Source organism: Arctopsyche grandis, chromosome 11, assembly GCF_051622035.1.
Source record: "Arctopsyche grandis isolate Sample6627 chromosome 11, ASM5162203v2, whole genome shotgun sequence".
In the NCBI taxonomy this organism is placed as follows: domain Eukaryota; kingdom Metazoa; phylum Arthropoda; class Insecta; order Trichoptera; family Hydropsychidae; genus Arctopsyche; species Arctopsyche grandis.
The window spans coordinates 22,681,876-22,708,438 of NC_135365.1; the positions used below are offsets into that span (position 1 = coordinate 22,681,876).

General features: G+C 33.0%; 1 protein-coding gene across 2 annotated transcripts in view; it reads left to right on the forward strand.

Moving 5' to 3' along the window:
* The first annotated feature begins 1,057 nt into the window (after window positions 1–1,057).
* Window positions 1,058–26,563, forward strand: part of Nrx-1 (Neurexin 1) — a 244,318-nt gene continuing 218,812 nt past the window's right edge. Inside the window, exon 1 of one of the 2 annotated variants that reach the window (XM_077440739.1) lies at window positions 1,058–1,261. The gene's annotated coding sequence lies outside the window, so the exon portion shown is untranslated. The remainder of the gene's footprint in view (window positions 1,262–26,563) is intronic. The other variant, XM_077440738.1, reaches the window with a different exon arrangement.

The following is a 26,563-nucleotide window of genomic DNA, read 5'->3' on the forward strand; positions in this document are numbered from 1 at the left end:
ATAAAACAAATGAAAAAGGTAAATACAAAATAAACAAATGAAAAGGAAAATAATGAAAGCTATAATATGATTAAATAGCACATTACATAACTAAACTAAAGTATAAAAATAATGGAAATATTGGAAAAATAGAATAGGAGAAAAAATGAATCAATCGGTCAAGATTCTCTTGATATTAGACCTGAACTGATGTAGGGAAATACCAAACAGATCAACCTCATTCAGCTCTCCGTTAAACATACGATAAACGCGCTGCAGATAAAAATATTTTTGGGAATTAGTATTGAAAGGATCAAGTGAAAAGAGTAAAACGCGTCTAGAGTATCGAACTGGGATTCTGAAATTAACCTTATTCAGTAAATCAGAACAATCAAGGAAACCATTTATGAGCTTAAAGAAGAATATAGCATCAGTATGTCGTCGCTTGACAGAAAGATTGTTAAAAGAAAGGATAGTTATTGAGTATATTGTTATTATTTCATAGTTATTAAGTATATTGTTTAATTTCGACTGCCATTTATTCATAAGATTGTTAAAATGTATAGTAATTTAGGTCTGTTTGTTTATGTGTTTTATTAAATAATTAAATAAATAAATACATAATAAATCGAGTGAAAAACGTACGATCCAAATCGATTGTGATTCGTGATGTAATTGAACTCAAAACATTCGAATAAAATGTTAAATCTGAGAAAATTCCGCTAAACGGGTGAAATTTTCACACATTTTCATACATTACTATTCCTTAACAAAGATATTATTATGTAAGCATACCATTAAACTAAGTTATCGTTAATATCGTTGTGGAAAGTCACACGTCTGAACCATGATTTATCTTAAATTTTCAGCGTCGTGATGAAAACACTTGGTGAAAATCGCGCACAAGCCTGCCGCGAAAGTGAGAGAAAGCCATTCCGGCATACATTCATCTCACTCCGCGGCCGCCATTGCTGAAAGGGGGCGCGCACGCGCGTCGGGGGCAGAGCACCCCTCTTCCACCCCCCACTCCCACCCCGCCCCCCGCTATCGTGAGTGCGCCCCTCGTCCTCTAGCCACCATTACGGCAGAGAGTGTGAACCGCGTCGCGCGCTCGCGCCCCCAAAACACATGGCCCGCTGAACCGCAGCGCCCCCGGCGACTCCGCCCCTGGCCTTTGCCCCCCACCCGCTCTAAAGACCCCGCACTCGCGCCTCCGCCACCTCCGACCGTCACAGTGTGAAGATCAGCAGCAGCATCAGCATCGTTCGCCCCACCCCCGAACGTAAGTAGTACTACTACGGTTTATTACGTTCCGCATTCGCGTCGAATCGATGAGCGCAGCAACGGCACTTTTCCGCACTAGCTTTTCCGACTTTTCCCACTATTTTCCGAAACAGACACTCACGGCTACACGTACGTGTTTTTTGTAGTGTGTAGTACCTACCTGTCAGACTCGGACTGATCGATACTGTTTTATAGGTTAAAATATAATGTATGGACACACGGTCGAAACAATTATATAATACCTTTTGACTTTGAAGTTGACGTTTCAGGTGAAGGTTCAGCGAACTGACTTATCTATTGATTCGGATATTCAATTTGAATTGTGTTTCTTGTGCTAACTGTATACGTTTGTATTAAAAAAACAACTACATATATTATTATAGGTCTGTTTCGTACGCAATTTGATATGTGATAGCTTTTCCGCCTGTTTGTTATATGTTTATAATGTTTACCACACGTAATGACGTAATGTTGACTTGTCAAGTAACTACATACATATATAATTTTATGAAAATTATATGGTTCAAAATATATACATATAATATCAAGGTTGCTCAAGAATTTGTAATGACACTTGCTTAGAGTGGTCTAACTATAATGATTCCATTTATAATACATATTTATGTCAATTAATTTAATTGATCGGGATTGAAATTTATATGGTTTGTAACTCTTCTTTTGAATACATTTAAATACGATTAAAATTTATTATATTTCAAATCAATAAATAAATTAAGGTCAATACGGTCAGTAGGTTCAACATGAAAAAAAAAATTGCTTTTGTATTCATAATATTAAAAAAAAAAACTGTATGGTATCACTATATCTTAATTAAATCTATAAAAAATACGTATTTTATAAAATTTTTGAACAGAATGTAAGCATTTAATATTAAACATATATAATACGACGATATTTAATTCAAAAATATAAATTTTGTTTAAGAAAAAAATCAAGTTTATTCAACTGTTTTTTTTTCATCTATCCAACTTACATACACTGCCGTCATCGGTTCATCGTGAATTTGAAACGTTTCACTCTTAGGTATGTTTCCTTTTGTAAATAATACTAATTGTGTGGCGATTCTGGTACAAATAGATATTTAAAATTTGCGTATATACTTTATATATGTTTTTATTATATGTATATTAGGTGTTTTTTGATTCCTAATAAGGCTTATTATTTGTTTCGTCGAGTATTTCTTTGCCTCATAATTATCCAATCTGGAATGATTGTGTGTACTATGTACCAAAATATATTGCATTTTGAATGTATGTATTAAAAGTATACAAGCATATTTAATGGATTGTGTTTTTATTTAATATTTTTCAAATAAAAAATAATTAAAAATATTCATTTGCTTTCAATGAAAATTTTCCGTTCAATCGTCAATTTGAATTGTATAGAGCTTTATATGATTAATATATTTCTTATATGTTTATTAATTAGTAATTCAGACGCATAATGATTATAATATGTTTATATTATATGTATATAACACGAGTATATTAGTTACTACATAATTATTCAATTAGGTATGTTTATGTTTTGAATATATGTATAATATAATACAATAATCTCAATGTGTAATATTCAGCTTATTCTGATTGACCCACATTTGTAACGTACATTGTCTATACAAAACTATATACATTTACCTCAAAACCATTATGTAAATGTAAATATATGTATTATATAATATATGTAAATAAAATGTGTTTATAAATTTTTAAGGCGAATCAACGAAGCGAAGTAAATATGTACACAAATCAACATTTCAAAGAGACTGGCAAATGAAAAGATCACACAAGATATATTTCCTGTATATTGTCATTGACACGGTAAACGCATAAACATGTACATATATAATATAATATTTGTCTGAAGCTATCGGTTCTTCGAAAATGGGATTCCCGATTGGAAAATTCCATTTGTATAAATTGAATTTCATTATATCCACATGCTGTATTGACACGATTTGAAATCACATCATATCATCTTGAAAACGTGTATATATTATACATATATCTGTATATTCGTATACAATATATGTATGTTTGTAGGTAGAGTAAGCGGGTAACGAATATTCGTATTTATGAACGTATATTAACTTTACGAATTATGATTTTCCGGTTCAGTGAATCCTTCGGTACCGCATTGAATATTAAATTTTGTGTCTCAGCCTAGTAATCCATAGGACATATTTCCCGAAATTATCCCTGTAAGATATATATTTTATAGGTATATACATACATATGTATGTACTGAAGTGCATATACATACATATATGCGTAATGGATTGTCGTGTGACTTAAATATGTATTATAAAATATTGCTATGAATGGATGAGTTCAATTTTTCATTACGCGTTATTGGTTGTATTGATTAATAAATGTACGAAACACTTATGAATAGTTTATTTTAATTATATAAATGGCAAATGTGAAATTTAATTTCGTAAAACGGTTTGTAATACATTTTCATTCAATGACATGCGAATTTTACACGGGTCACTTAAATTTGACCGCTATTATTGGATTCGCAAATGTCGTGATTGTTCGCAAATTAAGTGTTTGATTTTTCCGACAAACAAACACGTAAGCATACAATTCGGGCTTTTACATTGTATAATATAACCTGAATAAAACTGTAAAGGTATCGCCAAGGGCGACGTGATGCGATTTTCTTTGGAAAAATAATCAAATTTTCTTATATTTACGAAGAGGCAAAAATTTTCCGCGAAGAAATCATTTCAATGAGAAATTTATTTGGCGTACGATATGACAGTCATTTGGAATGTTCATATTTTTTTTGTAATTTCTCATCTGTAAATGTATGTATGTAGGTTTGAAAGTTTTCATGTATGAATATAATATTTATTATAAGTTCGGGAAATTTACAACGTATATCTTTTATCTATCTATTTTTAGAATTTTGTTTTACAGTGAGGAGCTGTGCTGAATTTTTCCGTATTTTTAGTACTTCAAATTTAAAAAGTTTTCTATTCCATTATCAGACACAACATATATATTTCTTACAGTGTTGAAAATTCATCGCATTCCTTTCACATTGTTTTATGTCGTTAAAATAAATTGTGTTTTCTGTTTTGTTCACTGCGCGGTAAAATTGTGCTAATTTAACACAGTATAGGTATATAAAAAGATTGTTTATCAACGGTTGAGAAAATAAGTTTGCAAAAAGCACTCTCAGAGCCAAAAGTTTATATACGTTTTAAAAAATAAATTTACTATGCTTTTCATTAATAAATGATATACATTTTTCGAATGTACGATATTTGAAAAGTTAAGTTATACATTTATGTATAGAAATAGATCATATCTAAATTTTTCTGGATTCATTTCGAAATCGATGCCTCAGTTTTACTTATTAATTAAAAAAACATATTCGAACATACATATCTCTTTTCGTTAAAATATAATATACTTTCTTTATAATTACTCTATGTATGTATGTACATACATACATACGTAGTAGCAATAGATACAATTTTAATGAAAATGATCATGCGAAAATTGAAACTCGAGATTTTGACCGATCAAACTCGGAATCGATCACCAAGCACGTTTTTGTGATTTTAGAATTCTTTTTTTAATTTTTAAGTTGACCGGAAATGGTACCTCCCCTTATTTGCAGGTTTCCTTTTTTAAGTTTTTGGATTCAATTATCCACCAAACCGTTCAACGAATCAGACTGAAATATTTTGAAATATTATAGAAATCATAAATTTTATATACTGATGTTTTAAATACTTACCTCAACCGGAAGACTATAGTGCGTTTACTCTTGAGAATCGAGGTTTTTTTATGTTTTTCTCAGAAACTTTTTGGTGTATTGAACTGAAATTAATAAATAAATTATTTGTAAATTATATAATTTAGGTATAATCCTTGTATCAATGTTAAGAAAATGGGGTTTTTCCTATTAGGAAACACAAAAAAGTTGTGACCTATGATTTTCTCCGAACTACTGAACCTATTAAGCTTATAATATATTTATTTTTATTCCCTATATGTACTAACTGGAGCCAATAAGGTTTTGGTGAAAATTCGTAAGCCGGAAGTAGTAATTTTTTTTAAAATAATATTTCATTATTTTATTATTACCTTTGTTTATGATTACTAAACCACTCTGATGTTCACTGACTTAAGAAACTATGTAAGAAGGTTAGCTTTGGCTTCTATTTGCATATATATACATATATATATATATATATATATATATATATATATATATATATATATATATATATATATATATATATATATATATATATAATGTAAGTGACATTTTTCCTTTTTTTGTCTATTGCCAATTGGCTTCCGCAGCTTACAAAATCGAACTCGAATCTGATCGACACGTCTGGATTATCTCTCTAATCGTCATCGTCGATAAAACGAAAACGTTCGCAGGAGGTTGCGCGTACATAAATCTGATGACTTGGTTTTTTTTCTTCCCCGGTGTGATATCGGTGGAGGACGGGGTTCGGCTTTAATTTTCCGAAATGGGAAAACGGTGTAACGGAAATCGCGTCACCGGGGAAAATCCTTCGTCGTTGACACCGGCGTGTTTACGTTTCCATCTGCCATTAGTGTCGGGTCTCGGCTCTCATCTGCTGAAGATTCCCACTGCGGTAGCTCGTCATTAATCACCGAGTAAGATTTCTCAGTCAGGTGCTGAAAAATGAGTCAAGCTCTTCATTAATAATTTTCAGCGGCGCGGGTAGCGGATACAGACAGAGAGTGAGATAGTACACCGCGGTTGACACTTCAACGTTCGACTAACTTATGCACGTATAATATTTATACGTATGTAAGTATTGTATAATAATATTATGTATGTGCCCGTGCACGCGCTCGGGGATTTCAAATTGTAACCGATGTTATAATAACGAGGCTTGACGTGGGTCGTATAATTCAATATTGAACGTGTAACTGTTCGAATAAATTCGGATGCTGCTGTTGTTGATGCTTCTGCTGCGTGAGAATTCGCGTCGGGGCTATCGCTGAAAAATTGATGAAAATTTGTGTCGCCGTTTTATTTGCTCCTTTTGGGCCTTTGTGGCCTAGTACGTATGTACTAGGGTTTCTGACCCGAGTCAACCCGGGACAGAAATTCCCGGGAATTCACGAAATTTTTGCTGTCCCGTGTCCCGGGAATTCTTATCTCGAATAAAAAATCTTGAATATATATGTATGTACAATATTTTCACGACTGCACGAAGGGAAATAATAAATCAAATTCTCAAAGGTTTGTTGTTTAGCAGTAAGTATAGCAAATTCCTCGAACGTGGAAATTTTATGATCATAATATAATGGTTCTGTGCGTTTGGCCAAAATCGTTTCTAGTAATCGTATTTTTGGAAAATCTCAATACTGAAGGACTTGACTTTACCGATGAATATTTTGAGAATTGAAAATTAAAATCGAAGAAAGAAGAAACCTAAAACTAACCTTTTAGCACAAATTTTTAATAATTCTAATTTTATACCGAACAAAACATTCTTTAATTAAAGCGAATGTACATATATCCTACGGTGAAACTGTTATGAAGCGAGTATATCCTTCTTGTATTGACGATTCCACAATGGAAGAAACTCTTTTAGATTCGGATGAAGATGAAACAATTGTGTTTGACGATGAATGCTATATAAAAAATATATCAATTGAAAAAAAAATGTTTTTTGACATGTGTTCCGGGATCCCGGGAATCCCGGGAACGATCCCGGGCTCCATCCCGTATCCCAAAAAAGTCCGGGAATATAGAAACCCTAGCATGTGTTTTGTCAGTGATGACGTATGGATGTAAAATTTGGACATTAAACGCCAAGATGTTACACAAAGTGCAATGCACTCAAAGAAATCTGGAAAACTGTATGCTCAGCATAACGAGGAAGGACAGGAAGTGGAACACGTGGGTGAGAAGTATGACAAGGGTAGTGGATATAGTGGATAGAGTGAACAGATTGAAATGGCACTGGGCCGGCTATGTGGCTAGAAGAATGGATGAAAAGTGGAAAAAATAAGCGCTAGAATGGTACCCGAGATAATGCAAAAGGGTAAAAGAAAGACCGCAGGGAAGATGGGCAGACGAAATTAGGAAAATATGTAGGGTGAGATGAATGAGAGTTGCGCAAAGCAGAGACGAGTGGAAGCGTATTGGAGGGGCCTTCATCCAGCAGTGGATGGTGAACGGCTGTATTCTCGGTGATGATGATAATGATATACAATGTATTTTACTTTTACATTGTTGAGTTCTTGCCAAGTTGAGGAGATACTTTCCAGTAACTACGTCATGTTTTCTAATGTCAAAATAATTCAATGGTGATTAAAATAGTATTTTACGTTTTAACACATCTACAAAGTTAATACACGTAATTTAATTTGCTAAAGTTTAATTTCAGATATTAAATAATTTATTAGATCTTTTGGATAATTTATTAGATAATTTAATGATACTTCAATATTTTATTAAATTCTCAGAATTATCCATAAGAAGTGGCTCTCTGAAGATTGGCTCCGATTAATAATATGATATTAAAATATGACGTAATAATTTAAATTAAATTCTCATAGTTTATTGAGTTTAGCGGTAGTATCAATGCGATCGACTTGAGGAAAATCAGTGTCTGTTTTTCTCCGGGAAAATCGCTGAGAATTTTCTCGTCTCGATATTAAGGGCCATGCGGCGCAGGTGTTTTTTAAGTTTCAATTTGGTTTTACTCGGCTTTTCTTCGTCTCTCTCTCTTCCTATTCCTCCTTCGTGCGTCGTTTTTGGCATCGAACTAAGAACGATGCCAAGGGGTTGGATTAACCCCTCCCGCCCCCCCCCCCTAGACTTGCCGCGCAACTTCCGTGTTATCTTACGTAATCATATTATCGAGATATAGATCTCGGGTCTATTTCGAGATAGATGGTCGGTGGCGATGATTAAATGGAAGTTTAATAACCATTCGAACGGCGCAAACAATACTTTTCGGAGTGTTTTGTGTTCAATGTCGTTGTTGCGTACCAGTGGAGTGTTTTTAGAATTTTTATTACGGTTCTTTTCTTGCCGTTTTTGATGGAGCAAAGAAAGAGGGGGAGGCTGTCGTCGTAAGAATAGTGTACATTTATCATGACTTTAAATTGAATTAAAAAGGATATCTTTTGTTCACGAGCTCTGGTTTATATGGCGCTATAAAATATGCTTGCTCGCTTTAGAAACGGCGGTTTGGAATTTTTGTTTAAGAATTTAACCCGTTCTTACGCAGAATTTTCGTGTTAAGATTTGTTGAAAGCTGCGCTTATACATAAAATGTCGAATAATGTGAAACGTTTTATTTTCATAGAATTTATAAAAGCTGATATTCGAGTTTTGTATAAATTGTAGCGTTTTGATTAATTGTACCGTTTTTAGATTTGCACTCTTGTTTCATTGCTACTATACGCTAACTCGTATACGTAGTAGATAGTGCTTAGTGTGTTTATTATAATAGTATTGAAAAAAGTCATTATTTTAATACTTGCGATTCTATTTTTAGAAAAATGCAAGTCTTATATTGCTTCTGGAAAATGCAGTAAAGTTCTTTTTAGGAACTTTATTACTTTTGAGTCAACTTTATTGCTTTTAAAAATAGGGGACTTTTTAAAAGGTATAAAGAGATAAATGCAATTTAACACAACAACAGAAATGGGCACTCAAGGTATGTTTTTTTTTCTATATAATTAAACGTTATTTCGTACGATATAAAAACTGTAATGTATAATTTTTCGACATAAAATAATTTATTAAATTTTGAAATATTTCACGTGCAGCAGTTGCATATTATGTTTATTGGGCAAAAAGGTGGAATTTGTATAATTCAATTACTGCATAGTGCAATACGCATTTCCGATGTATGTATGTACCTATTCTGCATACAATCCGATAAATGCCTAAAATTTCAACAACAGCAACTGTATCCCTGTCTGTGTGATAAAATCGAACGTGCGTTGAATTTATTTCGACGTCGCATCCGGAATGCATCGAGATATTAAAAAATAAATAAATTTAAATCAGAATGTCGACGATCGCAGTTCAGCGTTATTTCCGGCAGAAAGTCGCTGAAAAATTCACTGAATTTTTACCTGACTTCCGATCCTTGACCCGTTTCTGCACACAAAACTCGTTCACCTTCGCGAGCGAGTTAACTCTTTTCCCCGGGATTCGGGTTAGCTCTTATAGTCGCGAACGTTGCGGCTTCGATGCGCTAAAAATGCATTCATTTCTACTTTTTTTTAACCCCCGTTCATTTTTCAACTCACCGTACACTGCAAATATAGATTTTTCCATTAGAATTCTTTATATTCGACGGCAAATAAAGAATGGCGGTCGCATGCCAAAGGAAAATCAAATGAAGCGGCGAAGTACAATGTCAGATAACTAAACGGTCGCAAATGCGATTTTGATGCATTCAATTTAGGTTAAGTGATCGCTTTGCATTCATATATTATATTGTTTAAGTATTGAATTTTTTTTAAAATATAAATAGTGATTTTGTATTCGATACGGTACTGTAAAATGTATGTAAGACGTCGCATTGAAAGCTGTATTAAGAAATCCACCTATTCATGAATGAATCATAGTGTAATCGTTTTACTTGCGTGACGTTTATTTGTGCTATTATGATTTTGTGTGTGTATGTGTTTTTTTTTTGATTTCTTGTTAAATTTAACTGTACGAATTTAGCTTTGAAACAATTCTCAAAGTGAGGCGAACGACGTCACGTTATCCGTAACCAATGAAATTATATATTAATGGTGGTACGAATATAGATTCATATCGTATTAAATTCTGAGAAATTTGTCCGAAAAATTTTTTGGAAATATTTTGTGTACATATTTGACCTTTATTTCGTATAAATTGGTGCGAATTTATTGGACTCAATAATTGAATTGTATGATAATAAGAACGAGAAATTTTTTGAATGAAAGTTGGCTATCTTGTAATTGAAAATTAGGTGTGAAATTTCGTTTCGAATGTTCCTGAAAATGGGCTGCGAAATTGTATGTTGATAAATCGTTAATTATAATACGGCCAATATTTTGCGATTGTGTTCTCAACGTCGGTCTGGATGGTCGTTAATATTTGCGTGAGCGTAAAAAGCAATTCGGAACAATAAATAAGTACCTGCACAAATAGCTTTCGGTACGATTTTAAATTTATTTTATGGGATTTTCCGCCGGTTTCATTTGTACCATGACGAATGTTTACTTTATCCCGTATTGAATGTTGACCTTCGAAATCGATTAATTTACATTATTCGACAAGGCCCCCCCCCCCCCCGGAGAGTTGAATCAAGATGAAAATTTTTCGTCGAATTCGAGCTAACGCGGAGTAAAGTCAAGAATGGGAGGGGGGGGGGGGGGGCGAATTTTCCGCGGGAAAATTCTCCTTGTTCGAACCGACCGGCGAGCTTTTCCGCCGCGTTGAATTTAACTCACGCTTTTACGACGTTCAGTTTCGATCGAATTCTTCGGTCGTTGCAAAACTTTTTCAGCGCTTTTCAGGACTAACTAGGATACTTTACGGTCGTTTTACGACCGCTCTTTATCGCTCACTATAGTCCTGTTTGATTTATGAAGTCGTAACTCGGTTCAGACGATGATTAAAAACGCTCTCTCGACAGTCGAGAGAGTGAGCAGCGGTGCGGTTTGATTGACGTTGAAATTTTTTAAACGCTCCGAATTCCCCGGAAATCCAACAGTCCCTTAAGGAGGTCACTCACGTAGATATTTGTCTCTAGACAAGTTTCGACAAAATATAGGTATAACGCAAATTATTTTTACAAATATCAGAAATTTTCTTTTTAGTTCACTTTGAGATTGATCATTCGGATCATTCGAACGATTGTATTTTGTCGTACCTTATCTGTATGTTGGTTCTTTGTATTCGACAAGTCGCCAAGCCTTGGATATGTGACTCCAGGTTGATTATTTCCTATCAGAATTAGCCAATTTTTCTGATTTTCATTTAAAATGTTCCTACAAATTGGTTTAACTGTCCTAACATATGTCGTTCCTGACCATAGATGTCGTGTTTAATGTAACATATACATACATATGTATAATTATGTATTAAAAATTGATATTTTTTGATCTGCTTGGTACACTTGACGCATTGAATTGATCTGTAAAGACGAGTGTGCATGATTGGTTTGACTAGTGGTTAGCATATAATGCTTTCGATCAAAGTGGTCACGGGTTCGATCCCACTGGTAATTTATCCGATTTTCATTGAAAAAGTTCCTGCAAATTGGCATTCCTGTTCTATTTATCTTGCGAAATTCGAGTTAATCAGCATCTTGATTTGTATAAATGCTGCAAATTTGTCTATGTGGATATATGTACATCGTATTTGTCTACTGTACAATGTTTGGTCATAGATGTCGTGTTTAATGTAAAATATATTTATGTATTTATAATTGACATTTTTTCATCTGTAACTCGGTGCATTGGAGTGATCTTTAAAGACGAGTGTGCGTGATTGATTAAATAAAATAAAATAAAAATATAAATGAATTTGTCTAAAGATGAATCTTTCTTAAGTGAATGGCCACCCTTAGAGTGTGGCGGCTTGTATAACGCGTTCGGTCGGATTCCGCGGTCGGGTAAGGGTTTTCGCGCAAAATTGACCCTTCGACGAAGTGGTCACCGAAGTTCGCGCAACTCCTGTGTGCGTCTGGTGCAAAAAAAAATCGCGGTTAGCTTTTACGCCGACCCGGAATTCGTTAAGCGTAATATGATTAAAATCGGAGGGTCGTCCTTTTCTTTCGGTCGGGGAAAAAAGTCTCCGGATTAAATTTGACCTTAGGTGTGCCCGCCCCTTTGCGGTTAGCTGCCAGAAATTGGCGACAGTTTCCCTCCTTTTGGTCGAGTTGCACGAACGACGGCCGGGCTATTCCGAAGGGGATAGGAATTTAAGGGTGCCGACTGAGGAACGCCGTAGTGGGGTTGACGCATCCGACGTTGAGATGATTTTAATGGATTTCGCGTGTAACGAATGCTTTCTTTCAATGACCGTGGTGGCCTGGCGGTTTCGGGATCGTTGAAATATTCGGGCGAAAATTTATGGGTCAGATCTCAGTGTTGATTTGCTCGAATATGGCCGAGAGTGGATGTTGATTTATAGTGCTATTTATGTTTGACGCTTTAAAGCAAATAATATCAAAATCGAATATTTGAATGTGCGATTTATGTAAATAAGTATCAATTTAGTGTAGATATTCTAGATATCGATGAAAATAGTTAATATATAATATTAATATTTACTTTTAAAAATGTATTTTTTTGACTTTTTCCAGCTAAAAAAGGCAAATTGAATAATTGGTACTATTCCGAGGATAAAAAGTGTTAAGTTGTTAACAGTATTTCGAAATTATTAAAAAGCTTATTTGCAGCGCTTTTTATCTCCATTTTATTTTTATAAGTCCATAATATTATAAACGAGTACTTCATATTATATTTTTTATTTATGAATACTTGGAAAAGTCGGCGAAGCCGATGAACCCAAGGAGATTGTAAAAATACATAAAGTTATACAAAAATACAAACTCAAAATAATTATCAAAATCTTTTTTTTTAAAAAGGCTTAAGTTATTAGAAGTATTACTTATTCATTGGATAGACTATTTCAAATTTTAATCACTGTATTATGTAGATAAGAAGGATTATCTAATTATTTTGAAGTACATTTTTTTTTTGAGTCTGAGATTGTCTGACTTCTCAGTGTGATTTTATGTAAAATGAAAGGAGATTTATCATAAGATAATTCTTATGGTTATATATAATTTTATAATCTTAAATTATGTAGATCACCTCTCACTATTCTCGTCTCCAAAGTTTACATCATTCTTTTTAATTTCATATTATATGAAAGTGAAGGCATTTTTGTAATTGTTCGTTGGACCTTTTCTAAACATACGTCTGTTTTAAAATAAGGGTTCTAGATGCAATGAGCAAATTCAAGTTTTGGTCTAAGGTATATATGTATATAATGGTCTAATGCGAAGGAGAGTATAAAGTTAAGAAAGCTCATTATTCATCTCACGCGTATACTTGAAATAAAACTTCATTATTAACTGTGTAATATAATACAAAGATTCATAATGTGTTCAATTATTAAAACAACAATCGTCTCGTATTATATGGAGATTGATAATGAAAGAATACTCGTTCGAAATTCACAAATATGTATTAAGATATGTATGTATTACGTGTGTACATACATAAATATTGTATTTATTATACTTCGAAACTTTTAAACGAAGGCAGACAAAATATACAGAAACTTAAGCTCATCAATATTTACAGGCGATAACTTTCGTTTGGGTCAATATATGTATGTACAATGTACATAGCACAGGCGCACGGACGACTTAACCAAATAAACAAATTAAACGTATTAGAACAAAAACATGAAATTTCGGATAATTAGAGACGCACGGCCAAAAAGGGTGGACGGTGTGGGATGAAAAGGTGAAGGGGGTTGGTAGGGTCACACCTGGAGCTGTTATTAGTAATGAAACACGCTCAGAGCGCGGAATAATTTAATATAATTAAAACTTTCGTTTCGGATCGTTCGAAAGTTGTGCGATTCCGATCGTGCGAGTTTCTCCACCACCCACACTCTTGAATAAGTAACGATTCGACGTAAATATCCGAAAGGAGTCACCGTTTCTTACTCTTATTTCTCTTTGGTGTATGTATGTATATGGCGTACTTTGCGGTAATGTTTGAACTCTAGTAATATCTTGCAATTTATTAGTTAGCTTGATTTTGTTTGAATTCTACAATGTATTCATGTTGTTAGTAGGTTGAATTAGTGAGCGAATCATCATTTTCAGCATTTCATCATTGACTGTTGGAAGAAGGTATCTATGATACGTCTATATAACCGAACAAAAGTTTATCACTTATCTGATCAAATATCTGCCTTGCATACTTTTACTCTCTCTCTCTCTCTCTCTCTTGGGTACCATTCGAGCACTTATTTTGTCCAACTTATAGCGTATAGTTCTCTAACTTATTTGTCTTTCAACCGGTGGTTTCGGAAAACGAATTGAGATATGCATTAAAATAAAGTTATATATAAAATACAATTGTCGTTGTAATTGTAATTGTAACCGAAGTCGGAACCAAAGTCAAAATCGGTATTGAAATAGTTACCAGAATAGGAATCGGAACTGGAACTGAAATGTGAATTGCAGATCGGTACTGAAAAACAAATTGGGAGTCGGAACTGAAATTGGAAATGGGAATAGGAAATTAAATAGGAATTGGAACCGGAACCGTAACCGAAACTGGAATCGGAATCGAATTCACAGTCGAAATCGATATAGTAACTCTGATAATTTTAAAATTTGGTTTTTTGAAATCTACATACATACTTGTCGATGCACTTGCCACACACCCACGTACTTCCCGACCGTTTTGATATATGAGTTTGAAAGTAGTGGAAGTCTGATTTTCAGTTCCAAAAACACAATTTCAGTTTGACTTTGTTCACAAATTGTTATCACTACTTTTAATTAATTCAATATGTCCAGAATCTTGGAAAAGTAGAATAAGCCTATTACAGATCACCAATATTTTTGAATATTGTAAAACGTAAAACATTATATTTAATGTTTTGCAAGATATTTATAGATATGAAGAAAAGTGGACGGGGATTTCAAAACGGCTCATATATGTATGTATTGTTTTGGCATTCGTACGTCAATTCTGGAAAAACACATTGATCATAACCGTGCATCTGCGATGTTTTCTTTATTTAAAAAAATGCATTCCCTAATTTCATTCGTCATTTTATTGCCTCTTATTTTTGGACATCTTTATATATTGCCCTAAATTTAAAATATAATACGTAACTAGCTACTATTTCTACTTTATTGTGTGTTGTAAAACTATCAGGTATGATATATTTGTTGTGAACTGTCTAAGTTTTGCACATGCACAGGAATCACTAACTTGGGCAGGTGGGTGGGTAAATTTATGTATATGTATTTTTTCGTATCTACGGATTTTCAATTTATTTTCATCAATGAACGATCCAACGAATCGCTTCTACAGAGACTTCCTAGAAGTCTGTCAATCATTAATGTCCGCTTTTAAGGGCGATTCCAGTGTTCAGACCGGAGATTTTCCGGTCGAAAAATTAACGATTCGACCTTGGGGAGGTTTTTAATTATCGGACATTATAATTTCAGATTTGCGTCGATGAAAGTTTTCGGTCGGCTGTGAGAAGTGTTAATGCGATGTTCTGTGACTTTTTTCGATCCGTGACTGCCTGCGGCGAGATCGAATCTCGTCGACACTGTCTCCGGCTTTGCGAAGATTAATCTCCGGACGTCTCCTCCCGTTGGTGGATATCTCTGTGTGGATTTTTCTTGGGTGTTTTGTGCGCGAGATTAATGCGAGCTTAATTTGACGCGTTATATTCGCGTGTGCGAAGCGAAAGGATTACGGTTTAAATTCGAACCGAGATGTTCGTGTCTGGTGGAAATAAATGCGGTTGTTTAATGTTTTTATGCGACGGGACAAGGGTTGAAATCAAAAACGTTGCTCCGAGTGGTATTTTTATATGTCTCGCAAATTAAATTTGATATATGTTTTACATTTCGTTTTTCAAATTTACAACTTTGAGATCTTGACTGATTTGGATCTATTGTTGATCTCTCATTTTTTTTTACTTTATCTATCTATATAGTAACTGTTTGAAATTCAAGAACCTTGTTCGAAGGATCATGTTTGGAATTGTATCACGATTATGTTCGGGATCCAGAATGTTGTAATGAAATTCATCTCTCTGTCTTAGTCTTACATTTATTTTAATTTTAAATATACTTTCCTTTATTGCTCCATAAGTTGCGTATGAAAGGGTTTCGAGTGACTGATTTCACGTGTTTATACTTACGAACTGCTCAGTGATGTGAACAGTTCGTCTAAGAGAAGTGTCTTGGTTGACCACTTCTACGTGTCTAACTGACTGTGCCTGAGCATTGCAACGTATAGAGCATCACAGTGAATGGAAGGGGAAATAGGTCGTAACAGTTATAAACACAAGTCTGTCCAGTAACAATAAATTAAGTTTTGTGATCATGCAAAAATTCTAACACGAGATTTTGACCGATTCGAACTCGATCACTGATCATGACGTTTTCATGATCTAGAAAATATATGTGTGTGCGTGTATCTGTGTGTGTGTGTGTCTGTGTATTTTGGGGATATTTTGACTACCGTTCGTCCTATCGAACGGAAACTTGGTTATGAAGCAAATTTTTAAGTTCACCGGATATGATACATCCCCTTTTACTTCAAAGAATCGAGATTTTTAAGGTTTTTATCAAAAACCTATAAGCGGTTATTAAACTGAAATTTTATATCTTGAAGTTTAAGCTTAGTACCAAGATGTAGAAAACATTTAATGAGCATCCGTCAAACCCAAAGTGGTACTTTTTTTGCTTTGTGTGTGCTTTTCACGATAAAATTCAAGTATAATTATTTGTATCAATGTGAGGAAAAAAAACCGGTGGTGTTTTTTGGGACTCAAAAGTAGTACTTTTTCCTCTTAGGAAAGTCAAAAATTTTCCCACACATCTGAACGTATCAAGCTGAAAGTTTATATTTGTATTCTTTATGTACTTACTTAGAGTTTATGTACTTACTCAAGGTTTTGGCTAGAATTCGTAAACCCGAAGTAGTCATTTTTTTTTAAAATAATATTGCGTTATTTTATTTTCACCTTTTAAATTGTTTTTATTTTCTTGATATTTAATGTGTATAATATTTATAGTAAAAGAAAAAATAAGAAAATTCGACAACGGGAAGTAGAACTTTTGTGTCGTGTATCATTTGCGCTCATTTACAACAACCCTCGAAAATACTCTCAAAGCCGGTATGTGTGAACTTGTATGTTTGTTTAATTATTGAATTTTGTTTTGTAGCCTTCTTATATTCCTCAAATACATAGATAAAGTCACATTCGATTTTTTGTGTATGTGTACATATGTATTTTTTATCTTATGTGTTCTATTGTGTATATTTGAAGCATGTTTTTGATCAATTTTTATGCCTACTGCGTTCAGGAATGATAGTAGTAGTTTAATGCGGAAAAATGTATAGTGGAAAATTTCACAATCACTGTCTTTCAATCAAAGTAGCACAACACAGTCGAGGTTTTTTTATACATACATATGTATGTATATTTATATTTTCCCGGGACCATTGTGTTTGTTTTCGTTCGCGCCCCGGCAATTTGGCATTATTTACACCCGTCGCCGGAAAAACTCTCTCTCATCGCGGAAAATTGTAAGTGTATAGTAGCCGCCACCGTCGTTATTGTAAATAGGAGAAAAGAGAGAGAGAGAGAGAGAGAGAAAAAACGAGCAGTGCAATTTTCAATATACAATTTTCCTCGCCCAGTGTCGAATCGACCGATGCTACATTTTCATAGACCGATTTTTGCATTAATATTTCACGTAGAGAAATCGATTTCGTCCATGTCCGCGTTCTTCGGATGTGTGTGTGTGTGTGTGTTTGTGGAAAATTGAAAACGACACAGTTCAATGAATTTTCAAATTGTGTGTACGTTTATTTTTTCTCTTTGGCCGAGTGTCCGGTTGGCTACGTCGCAACTGCATGCAATTTATTTTGAGCGTATTGTTTCATTTAGATTGAGATGAAAATGAAAAATTAGACTGTAGCTCGTTTTCCACATATTTTATCGATGTTGAAATTGAGGTGATTTTATTTCATATAGGATTTTGTTACATTGTAAATTTTACATTCAAACGGCCAGTTTCTCATATGTCAATTTAAATAATGCCTTAAAAATCAATACAGTCAAGTTCGTTGATTGGAATCCATACACCTCTATTAAAAAGCAGTTTCGAAAGGCCATAATTTTCATTGCAAGGTAATAAAGATTTTTTTTATATGTATAAAAATACTAAATCGAGTAAATAATAGTTGAATATCTTTGAATTCATATACCATAATAGAAACGTTAGAAAGCGTTGTTGGTAAATTTTAATGTCGTGTATTTTGTGTCGCTAAAACATCTCGTTACACTATTTTGTAAATATTCTAAATTCCCCTTTGGTCAAAAACGTTGTTTTAGTTTTGTAGCTATTTCAAATCCTCTCCTCTTTAAAGTACCGTAACCGTAAAAAAAACTGTTGAAAATATTGCGATAAAAGAGTAAGCTTTCATTCTCCTATGAAAATAAATACAAAAATAATTTTGGATATACGAGATTTACATGTATGTACATATGTAATATAAACATACTATATATGTATAATACATATATTGTATGTTTATATTACTCTTACCTCATAAAATCTCGGTTAAAAAAAATTATTTTTGTATTTATTTTATAGGAGAATGAAAGCTTACTCTTAAAATAAATAAAAAAGTAAATAGTGATTATTACGTCTTTGAATTGTACCTACATATATTTGCGGTTCTATCTACTAAAATATAATGAAATCATTCCGATTGATTTGCCACGTTTAAGGTAGTGTATTTTTGATTTATTTTAAATAATATGTAATTTTTATTTCATATATATATATATGGGGTTAGTTCACAGTTTTTATCGCATTACGTATATTTGGAGGCAATCAGTGTTGTAGATTTTCAAGTTTGATGCGCTTTCACGGGGTTTCGCCTCAGCTAAACTTTTGCATCGTCATCTTTGCGCTCCGTAAACATGATTGATACACGCAAATGAACCGGAAGGGTTGTGTAAATATTTCTTCTACCCTTTCAGCCGTCCTTATCGACTATCGCTAAGGTGTACTTAGCGGAGCATTATGTTTTCGCGATCGGCTGAGGCGGTTTTCCAACCAAAGAAGACTTACAATACGTGCGATCCGAGAGGATTTTATTTAAATTTTTTTTGTATTTTTTTCTTTTTTAGATGAATACGTGTATTTTTTGTGTGCGATTATGTAATTTCGAGTCAGAGTTATAATAAAAAGCGTGGCGTGATTAAACTGGCCGCGAAATCTTATTACAAATCTCAACGAGCACGTGTAACAAAAGAATTTTCATTATAATAAATCGCTTTATTTATTTGTTTAATTTTTTTTACCCAACTCTTTCGGCTTAGTTGGCCCCGCCCGAACATTGTTCAGTTGGCAATCTCTCGTCGCGAATCGCACATGTGTAATAATAAATAAATGCTATCTGGATTCGCGTGATTTCGCGTACGGCTTTGTGTGACGTCAGAGGCGCGCTTGATTAATTCATTTTTGCCCTTCGCCGTTGAAAATCGTTAGGGGGAAGGGCGAAGGGGTCGATTCGAAAGAGCCTAGAAATTATTACACAATCGACGCCCGGAAAATTTAAATCGGTTCGCGGAAAACCGACGCTTTTCCGCGGAGCGCCCCCAGAAATAGAACGCCGTTGAGTTATTGTACACAGTTGAGGGCTTTTCTTTACGACTACGACACAGCCAGGACGTTTTTATACGATAGTAATATGTAATGTATACACCTATATTATGTGTGTGGTGTGTGGGTGTAAATAAATATATCGAACGGATTGTTTTTAGGCTTATCAGTATCATTGGAGAAAGTGTTGCGTGTTAATGAATAATGCTAAGTTTACCGTATGGGAATGTTGTATGGAAACTTATGTGGAACGTTTCGTTGTAAGCGTTAATAAATTAAGACGTTCTGATTAAATTTATGGGTCGTTTGGTAAAAGTGGTTTTCGTATATTTACATATACAGATTAGTTTCGAGACGGTGTATTACTATTGTAGGGGAAATCATTGGGTGATCAAAAATATTTGAATATTGTATATACATATGTATGTATGTATAATAATACATATAAATTTGTATGGGTTTGGAAATGGCCTTGTATTAAGTTGAATGTATAATATGTATATATGTATATTTGGTTATTAAAGAAATTTACATATTGAGACAGTTGAATTGAAAGGGGTGAATATGACGTAAAAATAACGTTTTATTAGAATTTTTAATAAATAGATTTCTTTTTATATTTGTTTGGATTTTTTTTTGATTATTTATGTACATTTATGATTTTGGAATTTATAATTTGTTAAAATGTTTTTTAAATAAGTAAATAATATTTTGATTTTATTGTAATATGGAAATATTGTGTATTTATTAGTTTGAATTTGAACTTCATATGGATCAAGTAACACTTTTAATTAGTTGATTAGTTAAAGTTGAACCGGTGAAATGTCAAAAAAATATCATATAATCAATCTGAATCTTCAAGTGTTCGCCGTATATTTTCGTATTTTTAATTAATTTAAACATGATGTGTCATTTCTACTCATTCAAACTCGTCATTATATGAATGTGGGTGTATTTCGCAATGTCGATGTCCCGAAAACATATCGATTCCAGTAAAAACACTGCGTCGGAAGTTTAAAAATACCAAGAAAACACATTTTGTATAGAAAAATAGATATATTTTTATTTAAGCCTGTCAATATTTGTCTACGTAAGAGGAAAATGTAGTCGTTCACGCGCGCGCGTGTGTGGACCATCCATTAGGTCATCGATTTTTCATTTCTCGCCACTCGAGTCGGGAAACCCGTGTCAATTTTTAAAAATGGATCAAGGGCGTCCCTTTTCAATCGCCTTATCTTCATCAAATCCCATAAATATATTCTGCAAAGGTGTCCTACACCATTTTTCATTCGAACCAAATTGCCCGTGAATATGTATTGCACATCTACTCATGTACATATGTATATTATTGTATTATACTGGAGGCGGTGGTATGACATTTGATAAACTCTAAATAAAATAATACGACAATAATGTAAAAGGATTCGTGAAACTTAGAACAATATGACATGTCTGGGAGTGCGGTGGACTTTCCACCCCTTCGGGATTTTCCCGGAAAATCAGCCCACGCGTTTTCATTATTATCACCTTGAAAGTTATTAGCGCGCGTTCGATAAACGTATCTTTCGCTCTCGTAGTATATTGGAAACGGCTCGTTTCAATATGTCGGTGTAATGTTGGAACTTTGTTATATGCAATTATAAGGGCTTACCAATAATAAGTTTGCTTTTTTTATTAGTGTTTCCTTGAAAAAGTTTATGAAACTTTGATAGTATTACGCGGCACTCGTGGTTTTCGGTTACATATTTAATAATAAGTTGTTTCAATATACTTTGGAGTTAAGTTAATTTTATTCAAACATTTTATATTGCATTCTTCATATTGAGTATCGTCTAAATCAGACAATCTGACCGGAGAGTCATCAAAAGACTGATTTGACAATTTAAATTGACTGATTTGACAACAAGTACCAAAAAATATATTTTTACATTTTTTTTAAGAATATGCGTCTGGTCAAAAATGGTTTGTTATCATTGTAGTAACGTTATTGGTATTGCATGAAGGAAATATATTTGCAAAGGTATCTACGTAATAACGTAAGGAAAAACATGTTTCTTAACGAAATCGATGCAAATGATCTCGAACTCAATGATAAACATTTTTGTTCTTAACAAACATATTTAAAGAACCATTATAATGATTTCAACAAACGACTCCAAGGAAATAACTACACAATATTGAAAGTGTACGAGAGATAGTACCGAGTTTTTGTTCGAATTTTATTGAGGATAAATTAAAAAAAAAAATATAACTATATTCTCGTGATATCAATGTGTTGAGCATTACTTAAAACAGAGTTTTCATCTTTGAAAAAATAGGCTTTTCCATTTTGTCTACGTTCTATGTACATACTGACGTGAGCAAAACCATTTTCATATATAAAATTTATTTTAAGTAAACATAGGAGCAACTTAACTATTCGAAACTTAGATTTCTATATTCGTTTTAAGGCGACCATACGTACATATGTCTATAAATCAGACTTGGTGATTTGACACAAATTCAGAATCACGTGACGCATTAATAAAAAAGAGAAATAGAACTAGAGAACTTAAAATTTATGATTATGTTTATTTTTATAATAATTAGAATAAGAATTTTATTTATTTATTTTTTTTTTTTATGTATAAAAAGTTTAAAATATTTTGATTATTATCGCAATAAAATTTATCTTATTATTCACTCAAAACCCGTCAATATTTGATTGAATTTGATGCGCAACCTAAAAAGGCTGCCGACGCGTGGTCTAAATTTTTCAATAAACTATTACATATATTATAGTTTTTAATTATTTGTCTCTTTCTCATAGTTTTACAAGTTCAATACTCATAGTTTTACAAGTAATTTATTAAATATATGTTTGTTACAGCTTTCAATTTGGAACTAAAAAATTTTCTTGGTACTTTATAATTGATTATAATTGATAATGATAAGGTTTATATTCTTACACATACATACCTTATTTTGTTTTAAATAATTATAATTTATTCAGAAAAAATCTCACTATAGACGATCCAATTTATATATTGTCGGAATTCAATCATTTACTTAATTATTGTATGCTCATAGAAAATATCTGTAGGGACATTGATTTATCCATAATTCCAATAGTTATAGTTTGATCTGTAATACATTTCTTTAATGTAAGGATTTACCTTTCATAATGAATTTTGTTAGTCAATTGGGATTCGATATATGGAGCATTATTATTGGGGTTGTACTGTTAAACATAACTTTTTCTTCTCGACCGACTTAAGAGGGCTGTACACCCAAAACCTTAATTTTGTTGCCGTTCCTTTCTTCGATATATATATTTAGTGAATGCGAAAATATATATTAATATATATATATATATATATATATATATATATTGAGTGAATGCGACAGTTGCGCTTCGACCAGATAATACGTATTTTTAATCGACAAAATCAAGGTTTCGTATTCTCCAATTTTCTCCTCCGAAACTAGACCAATTTAAAAAAAAAATCATCATCGGTATGAAAATGATATTTTCTATGCAACTGTGCGCGTATTTTTTTTTAAATCGACCTTCAAATAAGCACGCTGGACTATTTTCGTGGGTGTAAAAAGAGGCGATTTTATAGATGTTTGGCGGCTTCTAGCTCCTATAAAAAATAAATAATCAAAAAAATAAAAACACAAATGCATGCCAATGGTGGATAAATAATTTTTCTAGTGCCATAATTGAGGAAGGTAGAAGTGTAATACGTTTGTATGGACAAGGCCCTGGTATCCGGCCCTCTTAACGTTCAATATTAGAAAGAGACTTAGGCACAAAAAAAGCACACAAGAAAAACATAATAAAAAGAAGAAATAATACTGATGAAATTCCATGTCGCACGAGGGTTAACGCAGTCGTTACACGGAGAATATGGGTATCGTTTCTCCTCCTCGAAATGCACTTGTTTATTCTTCCGGACGCGAATAAAACGGCGTCTTGCGGGAAAAAATAAGCGAATTTTCCGCATTTTTCCCCCTCGTCTCATCTCTGCCTCCCCCCTCTCGGCCACCCCCCACCGATCCCCATTCGCGAGGCATTAATGCTGACTGGATTCGTTTCGTTGTTATTTCTACCCCAGGGCTAGGGTCTTTGTTAGAGACCCTGGCGGTTGTGCATCTGCGTGCGAACTTATACACATATACAGTATGTACCTACATATGGACACACACATACGATCGCATATGGAAGGCTTTCGCGGGGGTCTCGTAGTAATACGCCTCTGGGGTCTTTGGGGCCTCGTGTTTGCATTCGAAGCACTCGAATTTCACTTTAAAAAGCTTTCACTTTTAGCGGCGGTTGTATTGATCCATCGACGTTTTCATGCACGTGTTGATATGTACATATGTATGTATGTATGTACGAACATATGTATGATACGCGTGGATTAGAAGGTGCTTTATTATATGGTACTTTATTGAAAGATTCATTTTAGCGTGCTTGTATGTATGTAGCTGTAGATACTGGATGGTACGAAAAATGCTGGAAATTTCCTTTGAAATGAATATTTTCCATAACATCGTTTTTTATTTGCAGAATTTCACTGTAAATGTTTTGAAATCAATAAGTGGATTCTATTGAAATTGATTATTAAATGCGTATTTTCATGTGACTTGAACAAGATAGCGATTTATCATAATTTGTTTTAAGTTTTTGTTCCCCCTCTCCTTCTTGTTTACCGAGAAACGCTCGATTTTCTATAATACAGGTATTTTCTGTATTTATTTATAGCGGGGCTTAGATCTCTTTTGCGTACGGATCTCTTGCGTACCTGCGTGCTCAAATCCTGAGGGTCGCATTCTTCAGCCTATATGAAAAACACGTGTCCGCATTTCAGGTATCCGTGCAATTTTGTGGTTTGTGTGTGTGTGTGTGTAAATATGTACATATATATACATAATGTGTATGCATGTATTTTCATTTCGGGAACTCGATAAGGGTATTATTTGAATTTTGCGAGAGGAAATTTTTGACGTGTATGTTTATTATGTGCGTTTAATGAAATTTGGTGTTATAAAGGTGAAGTTTTTCATTTAAAATGTTACGAAATTATGTACATAAGAATAAATTTTTTTTATTAAAAAGTAAGGAAATTCTTTGGATTATTTCAAATAAATGTATAATGTTTCTGTGAATTTATTATTATTTTTTTAATATTTGAATGAATCTTCATTTTTAAGATATATGTACATATAATGTTTTATTGAAAATCAAAGTACAATTTTCGTATGAATATGGTATGGTATCTTTATACATATTATATTATTTATTGATTTTGAATTTTTTTTTATACATTGAGCAACAAAAAATCACATTTTTACTTAATGGAGCTGAAACTATTCAATCTTTACTAAGTTTAACCCATAGAATTCGATATGACAATGATTTTCCTCATTTATGAGATATGACAGATTAATAAAATACGCAATTTTTACAGATTTTTCGCTTTCACAGTCTTTAACTCAAAATTTAATATTGCTGTGCCAAAAGTGAGTATGGGAATCAATATTTAGGTATTTTAAATTTCAATTTGAATTATTGTAGTTTAGGACGCTCATCACTGAGATGGAATGATGCGCTGTCCATTCGTCATTTTGTTCTTGCATCATGTATAAAATCATTAACCACTCGAATTAGTACGTTTAGATACTAAAAAAATATTGACATAAAAAACCGATCAATATAAACGTGGTAGAGGAAAAAAAATGTGTAATAACCTCATATTATTACGTAAAACAAATTGTAAAAATAAAGTATTTTAAAGCCATAAAACTTGAATATTGATTTTAATACTCACACTCTTTCACTTCAAAATTCTACATTTTGATTGAAAGACTGCAGAAGCTAAATATCTGTAAAATTTGTAATTTTTTTTGCATCGCTCATATCTCATAAACGAGAAAAAACACCAAAAATCGTCGTATTCGGATTTAGTGGGTCTAATTAAATAATGATTGAATAGTCTCCGTTCTGTAATTTTTTTTTGTTGATTAGTGTTATTAACATTTGAATACACAAACGAGAATTAATACGATAATTATTTATATGCTGTTTTCAAGTAATAAATAATAATAAGCATTTAAAAAAATCTATTTCCCGTATTGTGAATATAAATATTTGTTTTTGTAGTACGCTTTTCTACTTGCATTGAATTCTTGAAATCGACATGGAATACACGTGTCGTGTCTTTTAGGTTTATAGGATTAGAGTCTTGTATACTTTGAAGTGCTTCCTTGTTTATTCATCGCTTAGAAACTCAGTTTTCAACATTAGTATTCATCCTCGGAAACATAAGATGCGTGAGCGATTTTACTTTTGAGTATTATTAAAATATTAATAGATTATTTTGTGTATCATTTCGCGTACCAGTGTGACCTCTGCGTGATGAGCAACCTTAGCGTGCACCATGGCACAATTATGTAATAAATATTATATTAAAATATATTACAATATTATCTAGGGGTAAATATATATAAAAAAAATAGTAAAAATCATTTTGTTTGAAAATTTATATGTAGAGGATGATTAATTTAAGTATGCGTATTTTGTCATATACGTGATAAATCGTGCTCCAAATATTTAATGCCTTCTACATGTGTAGTAATTCGTACGATATAGACAGAAATTCATTTTGATGAAGAGTATGATAAAGGAGATCGCACCATCCCGCAAACGGGTACATTCGTACTGTTTCTTGTATACCCTTGTCGAACAAAATGCTCGTTTAATACATCTGTTTGAGTTTGGGGAAAACAAGAAGCTCTCAACTTTGGTAATATCTGGCGTCGTGTGCTTGGCTTAATTTTAAAGAAGAAGGGGTTGTTTGCGTGGCCGCTTTAATGTTG